We start from the raw sequence: 6,530 nt of genomic DNA on the forward strand, positions 1-6,530 counted from the left end.
TCTTCGCGCGTCGCAGAACATGACTAGGCTTAAAAAGGGCCGTCCCTACAAGCGAGCATATAAAATTTCGTGAGCAGGTTATACCATCAACAAAAATGGACAACTTATAGCATGAAAATAATAATTAAACTCACAGTAGCTGTCATTGCGAAGACACTGTATTTTATAGCCTTTCGTTCATGCATGCGTATATCATATTTTGCAAATAAATATGGCGGGACATGTATCCCACGCACGTATTTTCCCAGCAATGCCCCTAATAAAAAGTGCTTCTTATTATCCCACGTGCATCACCCCTCTCTTGTAGCTAGCTTTGAAGCTATTTCATATGTTAAAGAATAACATGGATGGGTGTAATATCTAACAGCCACTTTCCTCAGATGAAGTCCACTATATATACTGCCATCTACAAACCGCTACTTATTGCCAAAACTTGCAAATAAATGGAGCAAATGTACTGAAAAGTTTACATTTGTGCTTTTTGGAGCTCGCTAACAAGTCAGCCCAATTTAAAATATCAGTTTTGCACATTTGCACATTCAATGCCATCGATTCACTGGAGTAGCGAACTGAAGTGCTTGGCATTGTGACATTATTTCTTCGTGTAAGTTATAAATATGCCACAGTATTGCGATAAGGCGTGTTTCCCGTTCACGTATCATTTTTTGATATTTGGATACTCGGCGTTTGGCGTTTGCATACTCATCTCGACCGTATTATCAGGCTTCGTCTCAAGTCTATTGACTTGCCCCTCCTGCCTCTCTCTCTCTCTCTCTCTCTCTCTCTCTCTCTCTCTCTCTCTCTCTCTCTCTCTGTGTATGTGTGTGTGTATGTGTGTATGTGTGTGTGTGTGTGCATGCGTGCGTGTGCGTGCGTGCGTGCGCGTGATTGTGTGTGTGTGTGTGTGTGTGTGTGCGAGCGTGCTCACGTGTTTATATTTTTGCCACTTGTAATATCACCAACAACTGATAACCATAGCTGACGTTTTACGTCGAAAAACAACGATATTATAATGACAGACGTCATAGTGGGAGGTCACAAAAATTTTGGCGACATGGGCTTCTTTAACTCGCACCTTCATTTGAAGTGCATCAGTGTTCTTTCCATTCCGCGCCACCTAAGTGCGGCGACTGTAGCCAGGAATCAAACCCATGGCCTGGAGCCTAGCAGTGCGACACTGTACGTGCCAAGTTATCAAGGTTTGTCCACTTTTAACCTCATTTTCTGAAATAACGATACACTAAGCTAAAGCTTAGACATGGCTACGACAGTTCCATTGAGAACGTTGTGCACAGCGCTTAATACGCAGTTTTAAGATGGGATCATTTGTAGTCCATATTAGTCGGCCACTAAGCTGTCGCCTGTGAGATATTCCACTCTTTGCAAATAACTTCCAGAACAGGAGTTCACGTTCGCCATGCTGACGCACCGACGAAGGCTCCACAGGGAAATTCGCGGCGAGCCAGACTCGTCCTCCTTCCTACCGAGCCGAATATTCGCAAGAATGGTAGTATCACATTAGTTCCGAACCGCCTATGTAGGCCAAGGACTGGGCTACATGCGAGCTTTCTTATTTACAACTGATAGCTTTTATCTGTGGGAGTGTGCACATACGAAGGCCGGTTATCGCCCGCAAAAAAGAAAAAAAAACAGGTTCTACACCCTTTTGTCTCGCCTCTGTTCGCGTGTGACTAAAACAAAGGAGGCGCGCAGAGAAGCCGTTCGTGGTATATTTTCTCAAGGAGTTTCTTGTTCGTGCGAAAATAAAATAAAAAATCGCTCACTCTGCCCATTCTTTCGCTCTCCCTTAAAAAAGCGACGGGATATACTAACTTCGTAAAAAATGGTTTCAATGGCTTCCAAAAATAAATGAGACTCATAATTTCGTCTTTCTGCTGCTGTTTCTGCATATCACGATTTCGGTCCGAAATCGGCCAGCCTCACAAAATCTTTGCCTCTCACTCAAACTTCAGAACGCAACGTTACGCTGTTAAGAGAACTACCGTACGCTTTGTAAGCACCCGCACTCGACTCGGTCGGCACGAGTCGTCGGCACGGTCAGTGTTCTTGCTGTACAGACTGAGGAAAATGATACTTTAACGCGTCCAGCGGCACGTTCTGGAAGTAAACAGCCCATATTTTCTGGCGAAGTGCAAACGTATTTGCCGACGAGACGTGGCATTACTGTTTGCATGGTCCTGTTTGTCTCGTTCCGAAGTAGACGCTATTTTCGTCGACAGAAAAGACCATTTAGGCTGCCCCGAAAATAAAAGAAAGAAGCACCCAACTCAGTCATTAGGTCGAGTTCAGCGAACTTGGGATCATTAACAATTCTGACGAGAAAGAAAAAAGAAGTTGAATCCTTGGAGTTTGTAAAATAAATATTGATATCCCATATTACTTGTAATTGTAAGATCGACATCTAATATGCCAGAAGGCAAGATTTGAAGTTTGAAGTTGTAGTTTGAAGTTTATGACAAATATGCATGAATGGCAAGGACAGTGGGATAAAAACTGCGTACAGGCTTCTCGTACACTAATACCAGTAGCATTAAAAAATTCTCAATAAGCAGGATACACTTGCTGCAATGTTAAAATAGAAATACACAGAGCAAACTGATAAAAATAGGCACACATTTTGAAGAAACACAAAAGTAAATTTAACATTCACAATAACAGTTCAAGTAATGCGTTTTCATGAATACAGCATATTAAAGATACTTTAAGAATATGACGTGTGTGGATACAATGCGTACCATTTGCTTTAGCATATGGTAGACATTGTATATACAGTGGTGTATTTGCGTACTCTTTGTGAAGTAAAGCAACCACTCACTATATATTTTCACATTAGGGATAAATATTGTACGTGTTAAGTATTTTAGGAAATAAGTCCTGTAGGTTGACGAGATATTCGCATATGTACAAGCGCCTGATGATGAAGCAGTACGAACGTGGAAGGTGAAGCTCGCCCTCGAGGATCTGAAAGACCAGCGCCTGCTTGTCGCCAGGGCCAAGAAAGCAGTCGAAGCCAGAGGACTTTGGACTAGAAAACCCTCCCATCCCAGGGCTCCCTATAGTCTATTGCTTGGTATACTGTTTTCAGAATAAATGTTTGTTTTGGGGCGATGCTTCTTATGGTCGACGCTTGTTCGTCGGCGGCGTTGGCGTTGTGCGGTGTAGCCACTGCTGGCGACAACCATGACGTTGATGCTCATGATGATGAAGAACAAGTGAAGACCACATATTCTCTTGCTGCCATCACGGAACACCACATTCAAGGTACCAACTATAAGCCATGACGATGACGCTGGTGACGATGATCACGGACGACAGGCTTGTGCAGTATATGACGTCTCTATATGCTCTACGATGCATTGCGTCATGGCCGTAAGCAGCCAACAACCACAAGGAGATCGTGCACACAGACCTCGCCTTTGCGAATTTCAGGGTATATCCGATAAAACATCCTTTTCTAAACGTATTCGATTGGTAAAACAATTTTATTCTTAAGATAAGCAGACGTACGTTTCATGGCTGATCCGCCGTGGCGAGTTGCGCCAGAAATCCAATAGCCAATCAACCTACCAACCATAAAGCAGTAATAATGAAGGCAAAACGAAATTGACAACTCAACACAGCGTACCATCTATGGCCACTAAAATTTTCATAGGACTGCGCACCCCTTTGTTACTTCTTTGAAATGTGCTCAAACCTGGTCTTCGCCGATTTCAGGCTAGGCATAATACCACAGAGCAGTAATAAAGAGGGCAAAACGAAATGGACAACACAGCAGAACAGATCACTTATCACCAATGAACATTGTATATAACTGTACACCGCTTGGCACACATTTACATGCGCAACTGGTCAATGTCATGAGTGATTTGCGGTAACACCGAACGATGGCCCCCTGTTTCACCCATTGGTCGTTACTCATTTCGTGGATAAGCCGTGATTTTTCTCTGTCTCTCCACCCGCTCAAAATCTGTCTTTTCCAATACACGGTTTCAAATATTTACCTCATTGCTTTCTTCCGATATTACTGCGGCAAAGTGCGGCTGCAAGTATTGCAGCCAATTGTCAGTATATAATGATTCTTTAGTCATGCGCCCCTGTCGTTTTTGTTGAGTGGTCTTTGGAGTGCACACACACAAAACAAATTAGGTGAAACTTTTTTCTCATGATGATTCATGTTTATATGACTTTTTACAGCGCTTCATGTTATGCGAAGGAAAAATTCATTGTCAAAAAAAAATACTTCTACAGGTCAAAGTCTGAAAAACAGGACATGTAGGGTACATTTAGTCACTTTTTAGTTTGCCACCGACAAATGATTTGGGAAGACGTATGCTTAAGAATATAACATCCCCCAGAGAATAAATGTTTGCTGAATTTCTGTCTCGTTTGGCGAATTTTCAGACTGCCTACCGACTTTCTCTCTGGGCTCGGCAGTTGACCCTATGGTCACAAGTTCGATTCCACACGTGCTAGTCGATTATCCATGGAGGGGAGATGCTACAGGTCCATGCATAGTGCGATGCCAGTGAAAGGAAGACACCACATAGTCAACATTTCCGGAGCTCTCTACTATGGCGTGCCTCGTATTCATATCCGTGTTTCAGCATGTCAAACAAAAGACACTGTATCAGTGCTTCTCTCACCTCTATTTTCCGCATATGTACTGACATCAGCAACGATAGCGGCTAGAGGTGAAGACAAAACTTGGCTGATACAGAAAACGTGGTACATATACAGGAGGTTCAACTAAAAGAAAAAGGGCGCTCCTGTCTCACCTCGTAGTAGTTTTATACATCCATACCTGTTATGGTGACGTGAGGCTCTGATACGTCCCCCGCCCCCCTTTATAAACTCCCTAAATGAGTTACGTTATGGGAAATTATTTACCGAATACATCCAACTTATTCGATGAAATCAATGTGCAAGAAGAAAGTGCACATTTATAGTAAAACTTTTGTGGGAATATACAGTCGTTACGGCTACAATTTGGGCACGTTGCTTAAAGGCGTCCATTCTAAGGGCAAGCGTTGTCAGAGGAACCAATGCTCAAAGAGCGTTGCCAATGTGTTCATTTATTAAGAGCAACAAACCTTTGAGCCTGTTCTACTCAACAGCAATTGTGTTATTTGTGACATTCAATGGCGCTTCCCTTTGGCACCGGTTTTCTGCCGACTGTAACGGTGTATTCAGAAACACTCCTTGATTTGAACTTGACTTTCCAAAGCCTCAAAAGCAGCGCGTTAGAAACGTGTTTGAGTGTTTCAGCTGTCTTACACCTTCTCAAGCATCGCGTCCAAAACGGGTTTGTGCTGCAGTGTAGGCGATGGCAAGTGAGGGAGCGTTTCTGAATAGCCTCTTCTTTAATGACCCATTGAAGTTTTAAGGAATGAAGACTTGAAGAAACTGCAAGGAGGAAGCGCCCTTTCCCCAGTCTCCGAGAGCGCACCCTAATAATCTCTAAACACGCCGTAGATTTCTGGCGCGGGTGCACCTTCCAAACTATCCACGTTGGCCGCAATATCTGCGGGCGTTCACAACCGGGCGCGGTAGCACTAATCCGGCCAAGGTGGAAATGAAGCGGAGCAGCAAAGGGAAATAAATAATACCTGCTCAGAGGCAACGTTCGGTGGTCCGCATTCGCTCCAACTCGGGGGGTTACCTCATTTTTTCTTTCACTATTTTGCTTCCTCTCAGAAATGACATTATTCCTTCTGCGCGTGCGCAGAAGACAGCCGTCGCAAGGCTGAGCGAAAGCGCCGCTGGTCCCGGCCTCCTGTTCCCGCACGCGAACTGCGCCAGACATTAACGCCCTCCAGTAGTCTCTTCCTATAATTTTGGCGACTATGATATGGCGTTAGAAGGCTACGGGTGCCTCTACTTTTGGGAGAAGAGATGGTGGTGGCGGATGCCTTATATACGTCGTCGCCTTCACTGCTGCTTCGACAACGCGCTGGTTGGTTTTCCCGGCATCGCCGCTGGCTGATACACGCTCGGAGGGCCTCCCAGCGCTTTCATGGCCAGACGCGGTAGACTAGTTGTCGTTGTTTGTTCTTTCTCCGCACTTGTGGTATAGCTTCCTTGTGTCCGTTTTTTCGCGCCGAATTGTGCGACCATCGGTGTACGAGAGCGTCGGTTTTCGCTGCTACCCGTATGCCCAGATGTAGGTGGCCGGTCAATGACGCCCTTTTCGCGGCAGCGCGAGCCAGAAACGTCCGCGCGAATAGAGAAGAAAACTTGAGCGATACAAGAGAGGCGCCAGCCCGTGCCGTATACCACTTTCAAGCGCATGATCAGAGGCGTTCCAATGAGTGTTTGGGTTCTTCATGGGCATGCTATGTACACACTTGCAGCATAGTTATTTGTTGGTGAGTCGTTTTAAAACTGCCAGAACATAAGAAGTCAGTTGTATACTAACACGCAACACGAAGTTTTTTTACCGATCATCATGAGCCACCAAACGGTCAGATGTGAAAAACGTATGTAGACTGGCAGGTACGTAGAAAGAGGTG

Source organism: Rhipicephalus microplus, chromosome 4, assembly GCF_043290135.1.
Source record: "Rhipicephalus microplus isolate Deutch F79 chromosome 4, USDA_Rmic, whole genome shotgun sequence".
Taxonomy (NCBI): domain Eukaryota; kingdom Metazoa; phylum Arthropoda; class Arachnida; order Ixodida; family Ixodidae; genus Rhipicephalus; species Rhipicephalus microplus.